Source organism: Petromyzon marinus, unplaced genomic scaffold, assembly GCF_048934315.1.
Source record: "Petromyzon marinus isolate PM22_M1 ecotype Great Lakes invasive population unplaced genomic scaffold, UKy_Petmar_22M1.pri1.0 PM_Scaffold_370, whole genome shotgun sequence".
Taxonomy (NCBI): domain Eukaryota; kingdom Metazoa; phylum Chordata; class Hyperoartia; order Petromyzontiformes; family Petromyzontidae; genus Petromyzon; species Petromyzon marinus.
Genome location: NW_027423358.1, coordinates 47,676 through 59,646, shown reverse-complemented (window position 1 = coordinate 59,646; position 11,971 = coordinate 47,676).

Sequence of the window (11,971 nt, the reverse complement as noted above, 5' to 3'; positions counted from 1 at the left end):
GTGGGTGAGTGGGTGAGTGAGTGGGTGAGTGGGTGAGTGGGTGAGTGGGTGAGTGAGTGAGTGGGTGAGTTGGTGAGTGAGTGGGTGAGTGGGTGAGTGGGTGGGTGAGTGGGTGAGTGAGAGAGTGGGTGAGTGAGTGAGTGAGTGGGTGGGTGAGTAGGTGAGTGAGTGAGTGGGTGAGTGAGTGAGTGGGTGGGTGATTGGGTGGGTGAGTGGGTGAGTGGGTGAGTGAGTGAGTGGGTGAGTGAGTGGGTGAGTGAGAGAGTGGGTGAGTGAGTGAGTGGGTGAGTGGGTGAGTGGGTGGGTGAGTGGGTGAGTGGGTGAGTGAGTGAGTGAGTGGGTGAGTTGGTGAGTGAGTGGGTGAGTTGGTGAGTGAGTGGGCGAGTGAGAGAGTGAGAGAGTGGGTGAGTGAGTGATTGGGTGAGTGGGTGGGTGAGTGAGTGGGTGAGTGAGTGAGTGAGTGGGTGGATGAGTGAGTGAGTGGGTGAGTGAGTGAGTGAGTGGGTGGGTGAGTGAGTGAGAGAGTGGGTGAGTGAGTGAGTGAGTGGGTGGCTGGGTGAGTAGGTGAGTGAGTGAGTGGGTGAGTGAGTGAGTGAGTGGGTGGGTGATTGGGTGGGTGAGTGGGTGAGTGGGTGAGTGAGTGAGTGGGTGAGTGAGTGGGTGAGTGAGAGAGTGGGTGAGTGAGTGAGTGGGTGAGTGGGTGAGTGAGTGGGTGAGTGGTGTGTGAGAGTGGGTGAGTGAGTGAGTGGGTGAGTTGGTGAGTGAGTGGGTGAGTTGGTGAGTGAGTGGGTGAGTGAGAGAGTGAGAGAGTGGGTGAGTGAGTGAGTGGGTGAGTGGGTGGGTGAGTGAGTGGGTGAGTGAGTGAGTGGGTGGGTGAGTGAGTGAGTGGGTGAGTTGGTGAGTGAGTGGGTGAGTGAGTGAGTGGGTGAGTGGGTGAGTGAGTGGGTGAGTGAGTGAGTGGGTGAGTGAGTGAGAGAGTGAGTGAGTGGGTGAGTTGGTGAGTGAGTGAGTTGGTGAGTGGGTGAGTTGGTGAGTGGGTGGGTGAGTGAGTGGGTGAGTCGGTGGTGAGTGAGTGGGTGAGTGAGTGAGTGGGTGAGTGAGTGGGTGAGTTGGTGCGTGGGTGAGTGAGTGAGTGGGTGAGTGGGTGAGTGAGAGAGTGAGAGAGTGTGTCAGTGAGTGAGTGAGAGAGTGAGTGAGTGGGTGAGTGAGTGAGTGGGTGAGTGGGTGAGTGAGTGGGTGAGTGAGTGAGTGAGAGAGTGAGTGAGTGGGTGAGTGAGAGAGTGAGTTGGTGATTGAGTGAGTGAGAGAGTGAGTGAGTGGGTGAGTGAGGAGTGAGTGAGTGAGTGGGTGAGTTGGTGAGTGAGTGAGTTGGTGAGTGAGTTGGTGAGTGAGTGGTGAGTGAGTGAGTGGGTGTGAGTGGGTGAGTGAGTGAGTGGGTGAGTTGGTGAGTGAGTGAGTGAGTGGGTGAGTGAGTGAGTTGGTGAGTGAGTGAGTGGGTGAGTGGGTGAGTGAGTGAGTGGGTGAGTTGGTGAGTGAGTGAGTGGATGAGTGAGTGAGTGGGTGAGTGAGTGAGTGAGTGGGTGAGTGAGTGAGTGGAGTTGGTGAGTGAGTGGATGAGTGAGTGAGTGGGTTAGTGAGTGGGTGGGTGAGTGAGTGGGTGATTGAGTGAGTGGGTGGGTGAGTGAGTGGGGGAGTGAGTGAGTGGGTGGGTGAGTGGGTTAGTGAGAGAGTGGGTGAGTGGGTGAGTGGGTGGGTGAGTGGGTGAGTGAGAGAGTGGGTGAGTGAGTGAGTGGGTGGGTGAGTAGGTGAGTGAGTGAGTGGGTGAGTGAGTGAGTGAGTGGGTGGGTGATTGGGTGGGTGAGTGGGTGAGTGGGTGAGTGAGTGAGTGGGTGAGTGAGTGGGTGAGTGGGTGAGTGGGTGGGTGAGTGGGTGAGTGAGTGGGTGAGTGGGTGAGTGGGTGAGTGGGTGAGTGAGTGAGTGGTGAGTTGGTGAGTGAGTGGGTGAGTGGGTGAGTGGGTGGGTGAGTGGTGGTGAGAGAGAGTGGGTGAGTGAGTGAGTGAGTGGGTGGGTGAGTAGGTGAGTGAGTGAGTGGGTGAGTGAGTGAGTGGGTGGGTGATTGGGTGGGTGAGTGGGTGAGTGGGTGAGTGAGTGAGTGGATGAGTGAGTGGGTGAGTGAGAGAGTGGGTGAGTGAGTGAGTGGGTGAGTGGGTGAGTGGGTGGGTGAGTGGGTGAGTGGGTGAGTGAGTGAGTGAGTGGGTGAGTTGGTGAGTGAGTGGGTGAGTTGGTGAGTGAGTGGGCGAGTGAGAGAGTGAGAGAGTGGGTGAGTGAGTGATTGGGTGAGTGGGTGGGTGAGTGAGTGGGTGAGTGAGTGAGTGAGTGGGTGGATGAGTGAGTGAGTGGGTGAGTGAGTGAGTGAGTGGGTGGGTGAGTGAGTGAGTGGGTGAGTTGGTGAGTGAGTGGGTGAGTGAGTGAGTGGGTGAGTGGGTGAGTGAGTGGGTGAGTGAGTGAGTGAGTGGGTGAGTGAGTGAGAGAGTGAGTGAGTGGGTGAGTTGGTGAGTGAGTGAGTTGGTGAGTGGGTGGGTGAGTGAGTGGGTGAGTCGGTGGGTGAGTGAGTGGGTGAGTGAGTGAGTGGGTGAGTAAGTGGGTGAGTTGGTGAGTGGGTGAGTGAGTGAGTGGGTGAGTGGGTGAGTGAGAGAGTGAGTGAGTTGGTGAGTGGGTGAGTGGGTGAGTGGGTGAGTGAGTGAGTGAGTGGGTGAGTTGGTGAGTGAGTGGGTGAGTGGGTGAGTGGGTGGGTGAGTGGGTGAGTGAGAGAGTGGGTGAGTGAGTGAGTGATGTGGGTGGAGTAGGTGAGTGATGTGAGTGGGTGAGTGAGTGAGTGGGTGATTGGGTGGGTGAGTGGGTGAGTGGGTGAGTGAGTGAGTGGGTGAGTGAGTGGGTGAGTGAGAGAGTGGGTGAGTGAGTGAGTGAGTGGGTGAGTGGGTGAGTGGGTGGGTGAGTGGGTGAGTGGGTGAGTGGGTGAGTGAGTGGGTGAGTTGGTGAGTGAGTGGGTGAGTTGGTGAGTGAGTGGGCGAGTGAGAGAGTGAGAGAGTGGGTGAGTGAGTGAGTGGTGAGTGGGTGGGTGAGTGAGTGGGTGAGTGAGTGAGTGAGTGGGTGGATGAGTGAGTGAGTGGGTGAGTGAGTGAGTGAGTGGGTGGGGTGAGTGAGTGAGTGGGTGAGTTGGTGAGTGAGTGGGTGAGTGAGTGAGTGGGTGAGTGGGTGAGTGAGTGGGTGAGTGAGTGAGTGAGTGGGTGAGTGAGTGAGAGCGTGAGTGAGTGGGTGAGTTGGTGAGTGAGTGAGTTGGTGAGTGGGTGAGTTGGTGAGTGGGTGGGTGAGTGAGTGGGTGAGTCGGTGGGTGAGTGAGTGGGTGAGTGAGTGAGTGGGTGGTGAGTGGTGGGTGAGTTGGTGAGTGGGTGAGTGAGTGAGTGGGTGAGTGGGTGAGTGAGAGAGTGAGTGAGTTGGTGAGTGAGTGAGTGGGTGAATGGGTGAGTGAGAGAGTGAGAGAGTGAGTGGGTGAGTGAGTGAGTGAGTGGGTGAGTGGGTGAGTGAGTGGGTGAGTGAGTGAGTGAGAGAGTGAGTGAGTGGGTGAGTGAGAGAGTGAGTTGGTGATTGAGTGAGTGAGGAGAGTGAGTGAGTGGGGTGAGTGAGTGAGAGAGTGAGTGAGTGGGTGAGTTGGTGAGTGAGTGAGTTGGTGAGTGAGTTGGTGAGTGAGTTGGTGAGTGAGTGAGTGGGTGAGTGGGTGAGTGAGTGAGTGGGTGAGTTGGTGAGTGAGTGAGTGAGTGGGTGAGTGAGTGAGTTGGTGAGTGAGTGAGTGAGTGGGTGAGTGGGTGAGTGAGTGAGTGGGTGAGTTGGTGAGTGAGTGAGTGGGTGAGTGAGTGAGTGGGTGAGTGAGTGAGTGAGTTGGTGAGTGAGTGGATGAGTGAGTGAGTGGGTTAGTGAGTGGGTGGGTGAATGAGTGGGTGATTGAGTGAGTGGGTGGGTGAGTGAGTTGGTGAGTGAGTGAGTGGGTGATTGAGTGAGTGGGTGGGTGGGTGAGTGAGTTGGTGAGTGAGTGAGTGAGTGGGTGAGTGAGACAGTGGGTGAGTTGGTGAGTGAGTGGGTGAGTGGGTGAGTGGGTGAGTGGGTGGGTGAGTGATTGAGTGAGTGGGTGAGTGAGTGAGTGGGTGAGTGAGTGAGTGAGTGGGTGAGTGGGTTAGTGAGTGAGTGGGTGAGTGAGTGAGTGAGAGAGTGAGTGGGTGAGTGAGTGGGTGGGTGAGTGAGTGGGTGGGTGAGTGAGTGAGTGGGTGAGTGGGTGGGTGATTGAGTGAGTGAGTCGGTGAGTTGGTGAGTGAGTTGGTGAGTGAGTTGGTGAGTGAGTGAGTGGTGAGTGGTTGAGTGAGTGAGTGGGTGATTGAGTGAGTGGGTGAGTGAGTTGGTGAGTGAGTTGGTGAGTGAGTTGGTGAGTGAGTGAGTGGGTGAGTGAGTGAGTGAGTTGGTGAGTGAGTTGGTGAGTGAGTGGGTGAGTGAGTGAGTGAGTGGATGAGTGAGTGAGTGGGTGGGTGAGTGAGTGAGTGGGTGAATGGTTGAGTGAGTGAGTGGGTGAGTGAGTTGGTGAGTGAGTGAGTGGGTGATTGAGTGAGTGAGTGAGTGGGTTAGTGAGTGGGTGAGTGAGTGAGTGAGTGGGTGAGTGAGTGAGTGAGTGGATGAGTGAGTGAGTGGGTTAGTGAGTGGGTGAGTGAGTGGGTGAGTGGGTGAGTGAGTGGGGGAGTGGGTGAGTGGGTGAGTGAGTGGGTGATTGAGTGAGTGAGTGAGTGGGTGAGTGAGTGGGTGGGTGAGTGAGTGGGTGGGTGAGTGAGTGAGTGAGTGGGTGAGTGGGTGGGTGATTGAGTGAGTGAGTCGGTGAGTTGGTGAGTGAGTTGGTGAGTGAGTTGGTGAGTGAGTGAGTGGGTGAGTGGGTGAGTGAGTGAGTGGGTGATTGAGTGAGTGGGTGAGTGAGTTGGTGAGTGAGTTGGTGAGTGAGTTGGTGAGTGAGTGAGTGGGTGAGTGAGTGAGTGAGTTGGTGAGTGAGTTGGTGAGTGAGTGGGTGAGTGAGTGAGTGAGTGGATGAGTGAGTGAGTGGGTGGGTGAGTGAGTGAGTGGGTGAATGGTTGAGTGAGTGAGTGGGTGAGTGAGTTGGTGAGTGAGTGAGTGGGTGATTGAGTGAGTGAGTGAGTGGGTTAGTGAGTGGGTGAGTGAGTGAGTGAGTGGGTGAGTGAGTGAGTGAGTGGATGAGTGAGTGAGTGGGTTAGTGAGTGGGTGAGTGAGTGGGTGAGTGGGTGAGTGAGTGGGTGAGTGGGTGAGTGGGTGAGTGAGTGGGTGATTGAGTGAGTGAGTGAGTGGGTGAGTGAGTGAGTGGGTGAGTGGGTTAGTGAGTGAGTGGGTGAGTGAGTGAGAGAGTGAGTGGGTGAGTGAGTGGGTGGGTGAGTGAGTGGGTGGGTGGGTGGGAGTGAGTGAGTGAGTGGGTGAGTGGGTGGGTGATTGAGTGAGTGAGTCGGTGAGTTGGTGAGTGAGTTGGTGAGTGAGTTGATGAGTGAGTGAGTGGGTGAGTGAGTGAGTGGGTGATTGAGTGAGTGGGTGAGTGAGTTGGTGAGTGAGTTGGTGAGTGAGTTGGTGAGTGGGTGAGTGAGTGAGTGGGTGATTGAGTGAGTGAGTGAGTGGGTGAGTGAGTGAGTGGGTGAGTGGGTTAGTGAGTGAGTGGGTGAGTGAGTGAGTGAGAGAGTGAGTGGGTGAGTGAGTGGGTGGGTGAGTGAGTGGGTGGGTGGGTGAGTGAGTGGGTGAATGGTTGAGTGAGTGAGAGAGTGAGTGAGTTGGTGAGTGAGTGAGTGAGTGGGTGAGTGAGTGAGTGGGTGATTGAGTGAGTGGGTGATTGAGTGAGTGAGTGGGTGAGTGAGTGAGTGAGTTGGTGAGTGAGTGGGTGAATGAGTGAGTGAGTGGGTGATTGAGTGAGTGGGTGAGTGAGTGAGTGGGTGATTGAGTGAGTGGGTGAGAGAGTGAATGAGTGGGTGAGTGAGTGAGTGGGTGAGTGGGTGAGTGAGTGGGTGAATGGGTGATTGAGTGAGTGGGTGAGTGAGTGAGTGGGTGATTGTGTGAGTTGGTGAGTGAGTGTGTGAGTGAGTGGGTGATTGAGTGAGTGGGTGAGTGAGAGAGTGAGTGAGTTGGTGAGTGGGTGAGTGGGTGGGTGTGTGAGTTGGTGAGTGAGTGAGTGGGTGATTGAGTGATTGAGTGAGTGAGTGGGTGAGTGAGTGGGTGATTGAGTGAGTGAGTGGGTGAGTGAGTGAGTTGGTGAGTGAGTGAGTGGGTGGAAGCTGATGCTGTCAACTAGAATGTGAACCCATGCGGACTCGCCCCTCCCCCCTTTCCGCTGTCCCCGCCCCCTCTCCCTCCCCCCCCCAGAGCGCGCCCTCTCCCGCCGCGCGGTGCCCCACGTGACCCCCCCTGCGCGTGCCCTGGCTCGCGCCCTGCGCGTGGAGCTCGGCCTACAGACTCCGGGCTTCTCCCTCCTGCTCACGGACATGCAGCTCAGGCCAAAGGTCACTGGGGTCACGGGGAAGGAGGGGGGGGGGTAGGGGGAGTCACGTGGGGTCACGACGAGGAGGGGAGGGGGGTAGGGGGAGTCACGTGGCGTCACGCGGGGGGAGGGGGGGGAGGGGGTCACGTGGGGTCACGAGGAGAGGGGGGAAGGGGGGAGTCACGTGGCGTCACGCGGGGGGGAGGGGAGGGGGTCACGTGGGGTCACGATGAGGGGGGTAGGGGGAGTCACGTGGCGTCACGCGGGGGGGGGGGAGGGGGGGGTCACGTGGGGCCACGAGGAGAGGGGGGAGTCACGTGGCGTCACGCGGGGGGGGGGTAGGGGGAGTCACGTGGCGTCACGCGGGGGCGGGGGGAGGGGGTCACGTGGGGTCACGAGAAGGGGGGTAGGGGGAGTCACGTGGCGTCACGCGGGGGGGGGGGGAGGGGGTCACGTGGGGTCACGAGGAGGGGGGTAGGGGGGAGTCACGTGGCGTCACGCGGGGGGGAGGGGGTCACGAGGAGAGGGGGGTAGGGGGAGTCACGTGGCGTCACTGGGGGGGAGGTAGGAGGGGTCACGTGGGGTCACGACGAGGAGGGTAGGAGGGGTCACGGGGGGTCACGAGGAGGGGGGTAGGAGAGGTCACGGGGGGTCACGAGGAGGGGGTAGTTGAGGTCACAGAGGGGTCTCAGAGGGGTAAAGGAAAGGGTCACGTGAGGGTCACACTAAGGTCACGGGGTCACGATGGGGTCACGGTCGGTGGGTTCACGATGGCCGCGTCTCCATAGCGACCGTACGACTCCACCCCCGTCGCCATGGAGACGGTGCTCAGGGCACTGAAACTCCCCCCCACCCACCCACCTCCCCGTCTCCATAGCGACCGTATGACTCCACCCCCGTCGCCATGGAGACGGTGCTCAAGGGGCACTGAAACTCCCCCCCACCCACCCACCTCCCCGTCTCCATAGCGACCGTACGACTCCCCCCGTCGCCATGGAGACGGTGCTCGAGGGGCACTGAAACTCCCCCCCAACCACCCCCCTCCCCACGCGTCTCCATAGCGACCGTACAACTCCACCCCCCCGTCACCATGGAGACGGTGCTAGAGGTGCACTGAAACTCCCCCCCACCCACCCACCTCCCCATCTCCATAGCGACCGTACGACTCCACCCCCGTCGCCATGGAGACGGTGCTCGAGGGGCACTGAAACTCCCCACCACTCACCCACCTCCCCGTCTCCATAGCGACCGTACAACTCCACCCCCCGTTGCCATGGAGATGGTGCTCGGGGCACTGAAACCCCCCCACCCACCTCCCCGTCTCCATAGCGACCGTACGACTCCCCCCCCCCCGTCGCCATGGAGACGGTGCTAGAGGTGCACTGAAACTCCCCACCCACCCACCCACCCACCCACCTCCCCGCGCGTCTCCATAGCGACCGTACGACTCCCCACCCCCCGTCGCCATGGAGACGGTGCTCGAGGTGCACTGAAACTCCCCCCCACCCACCCACCTCCCCGTCTCCATAGCGACCGTACAACTCCACCCCCGTCGCCATGGAGACGGTGCTCGAGGTGCACTGAAACTCCCCCCCACCCACCCACCTCCCCGTCTCCATAGCGACCGTACAACTCCACCCCCGTCGCCATGGAGACGGTGCTCGAGGTGCACTGAAACTCCCCCAACCCACCTCCCTCCCCGTCTCCATAGCGACTGTACAACTCCACCCCCCGTCGCCATGGAGACGGTGCTCGAGGTGCACTGAAACCCACCCAACCCACCTCCCCGCCCGTCTCCATAGCGATCGTACGACTCCCCCGTCGCCATGGAGACGGTGCTCGAGGTGCACTGAAACCCACCCAACCCACCCACCTCCCCGTCTCCATAGCGATCGTACGACTCCCCCGTCGCCATGGAGACGGTGCTCGAGGTGCTTGACGGGACTGCGGGGCGCGGGCGGGGAGGAGGAGGAGGAGCGGCGCCTCGGCCTGCGCTGCGAGGAGGCGTCCAGGGGGGGCGGCACCGGGCACGGGGGGGCGGCACTCGGCGACTTCCTGTCCCGGTCAGAGGTCGCGCGGGGCGGGACTTCCCACAATGCACCGCGTCTTCCGCCTGCGTCGCCCCGTCCACCCCCACAATGCACCGCTTCTTCGCCCTGTGTCACCCCGTCCACCCCCACAATGCACCGCTTATTCCCCTGTGTCACCCTGTTCCCCCCACAATGCACCTCTTCTTCACCCTGTGTCGCACTGTCCCCCACAATGCACCTCTTCTTCCCGCTGCGGGACCCCGTCCCCCACAATGCACCTCTTCTTCCCCTTGTGACGCACTGTCCCCCACAATGCACCTCTTCTTCACCCTGTGACGCCCAGTCACCCCACAATGCACCTCTGCCCATCTTCCTGTCTCCTCCCACAATGCACCTCTCCCTGTCTCTCCGCTTCCCACAATGCACCTCTTACTGTCTCCCCATCTCCCCCCCTCCCCCCACAATGCACCTCTCCCTGTGTCCCCCCCCTCCTCCCACAATGCACCACTCCCCGTCTCCCCCCCCTTCCCCCACAATGCACCTCTCCCTGTCCCCCCTTCCCCCACAATGCACCTCTCCCTGTCTCCTTGTCCCCCACAATGCACCTCTCCCTGTCTCCCCCCCCTCCCCCCACAATGCACCTCTCCCTGTCTCCCCCACCCACAATGCACCACTCCGTGTGTCCCTTGTCTCCCACAATGCACCTCTCCCTGTCTACCCACCTCCCCCCCCCTTCCCCCACAATGCACCTCTCCCCGTCTCCCCCCCCTCCTCCCACAATGCACCTCTCCCTGTCCCCCCGTCCCCCACAATGCACCACTTCTTCCCCCTGCGTCGCCCCGTCCCCCCACAATGCACCTCTCTCTGTCACCCTGTCTCCCACAATGCACCTCTTCTTCACCCTGTGTCACACTGTCTCCCACAATGCACCTCTTCTTCCCCCTGTGTCGCCCCGTCACCCCACAATGCACCTCTTCCTCACCCTGTCCCCCACAATGCACCTCTTCTTCCCCCTGTGACGCCCCGTCAACCCCACAATGCACCTCTCTCTGTCACCCTGTCTCCCACAATGCACCGCTTCTTCACCCTGTGTCACCCCGTCTCCCACAATGCAGCTCTCTCTGTCACACCGTCCCCCACAATGCACCTCTTCTTCCCCCTGTGTCGCACTGTCCCCCACAATGCACCTCTTCTTCACCCTGTGTCGCCCCGTCCCCCCACAATGCACCTCTCTCTGTCACCCTGTCCCCCCACAATGCACCTCTTCTTCACCCTGTGTCGCCCCGTCACCCCACAATGCACCTCTCTCTGTCACCCTGTCTCCCACAATGCACCTCTTCTTCACCCTGTGTCACACTGTCTCCCACAATGCACCTCTTCTTCCCCCTGTGACGCCCCGTCACCCCACAATGCACCTCTCTCTGTCACCCTGTCTCCCACAATGCATCGCTTCTTCACCCTGTGTCACCCCGTCTCCCACAATGCAGCTCTCTCTGTCACACCGTCCCCCACAATGCACCTCTTCTTCCCCCTGTGTCGCACTGTCCCCCACAATGCACCTCTTCTTCCCCCTGCGACGCACTGTCCCCCCACAATGCACCTCTTCTTCCCCTGTGTCACCCTGTCCCCCACAATGCACCTCTTCTTCACCCTGTGTCGCACTGTCCCCCACAATGCACCTCTTCTTCACCTGTGTCACCCCGTCACCCACAATGCAGCTCTCTCTGTCACCCTGTCTCCTACAATGCACCTCTTCTTCCCCTGTGTCGCACTGTCCCCCCACAATGCACCTCTCTCTGTCACCCTGTCTCCTACAATGCACCTCTTCTTCCCCCTGCGACGCCCCGTCCCCCCACAATGCACCTCTTCTTTAACCTGTGTCGCACTGTCCCCCACAATGCACCTCTTCTTCCCCCTGTGTCACCCGTCCCCCACAATGCACCGCTTCTTCCCCCTGCGACGCCCCGTCCCACCACAATGCACTGCTTCTTCACCCTGTGTCACCCTGTCTCCCACAATGCACCTCTTCTTCACCCTGTGTCACCCTGTCCCCCACAAGGCACTGCTTCTTCACCCTGTGTCGCACTGTCTCCCACAATGCACTGCTTCTTCACCCTGTGTCGCACTGTCCCCCACAATGCACTGCTTCTTCACCCTGTGTCGCACTGTCCCCCACAATGCACCTCTTCTTCCCCCTGCGACGCCCCGTCTCCCCACAATGCACCTCTTCTTCCCCGTGTCACCCTGTCCCCCACAATGCACCTCTTCTTCCCCTGTGTCACCCCGTCACCCACAATGCAGCTCTCTCTGTCACCCCGTCTCCCACAATGCACCTCTTCTTCCCCTGTGTTACCCCGTCCCCCACAATGCACCTCTTCTTCACCCTGCGTCGCCCTGTCTCCCACAATGCACCTCTTCTTCCCCCTGTGTCACCCTGTCTCCCACAATGCACCGCTTCTTCACCCTGTGTCGCACTGTCCCCCACAATGCACCTCTTCTTCACCTGTGTCACCCCGTCACCCACAATGCAGCTCTCTCTGTCACCCTGTCTCCCACAATGCACCTCTTCTTCCCCTGTGTCGCACTGTCCCCCACAATGCACCTCTTCTTCACCCTGTGTCACCCTGTCCCCCACAATGCACCTCTTCTTCACCCTGTGACGCCCCGTCACCCCACAATGCACCTCTGCCCATCTTCCTGTCTCCTCCCACAATGCACCTCTCCCTGTGTCCCCCCCCTCCCCCCACAATGCACCTCTCCCTGTCCCCCCATCTCCCCCCCCCTCCTCCCACAATGCACCACTCCCTGTCTCCCCCCCCCTTCCCCCACAATGCACCTCTCCCTGTCCCCCCTTCCCCCACAATGCACCTCTCCCTGTCTCCCCGTCCCCCACAATGCACCTCTCCCTGTCCCCCCTTCCCCCCACAATGCACCTCTCCCTGTCCCCCCTTCCCCCACAATGCACCTCTCCCTGTCTCCCCGTCCCCCACAATGCACCTCTCCCTGTCCCCCTTCCCCCACAATGCACCTCTCCCTGTCCCCCCTCCCCCCACAATGCACCTCTCCCTGTCTCCCCTTCCCCCACAATGCACCTCTCCCTGTCCCCCCTTCCCCCACAATGCACCTCTCCCTGTCTTCCCGTCCCCCACAATGCACCTCTCCCTGTCTCCCCCCCCCTCCCCCTACAATGCACCTCTCCCTGTCTCCCCCACCCACAATGCACCACTCCGTGTGTCCCTTGTCTCCCACAATGCACCTCTCCCTGTCTACCCATCTCCCCCCCCCTTCCCCCACAATGCACCTCTCCCCGTCTCCCCCCCTCCTCCCACAATGCACCTCTCCCTGTCCCCCCTTCCCCCACAATGCACCTCTCCCTGTC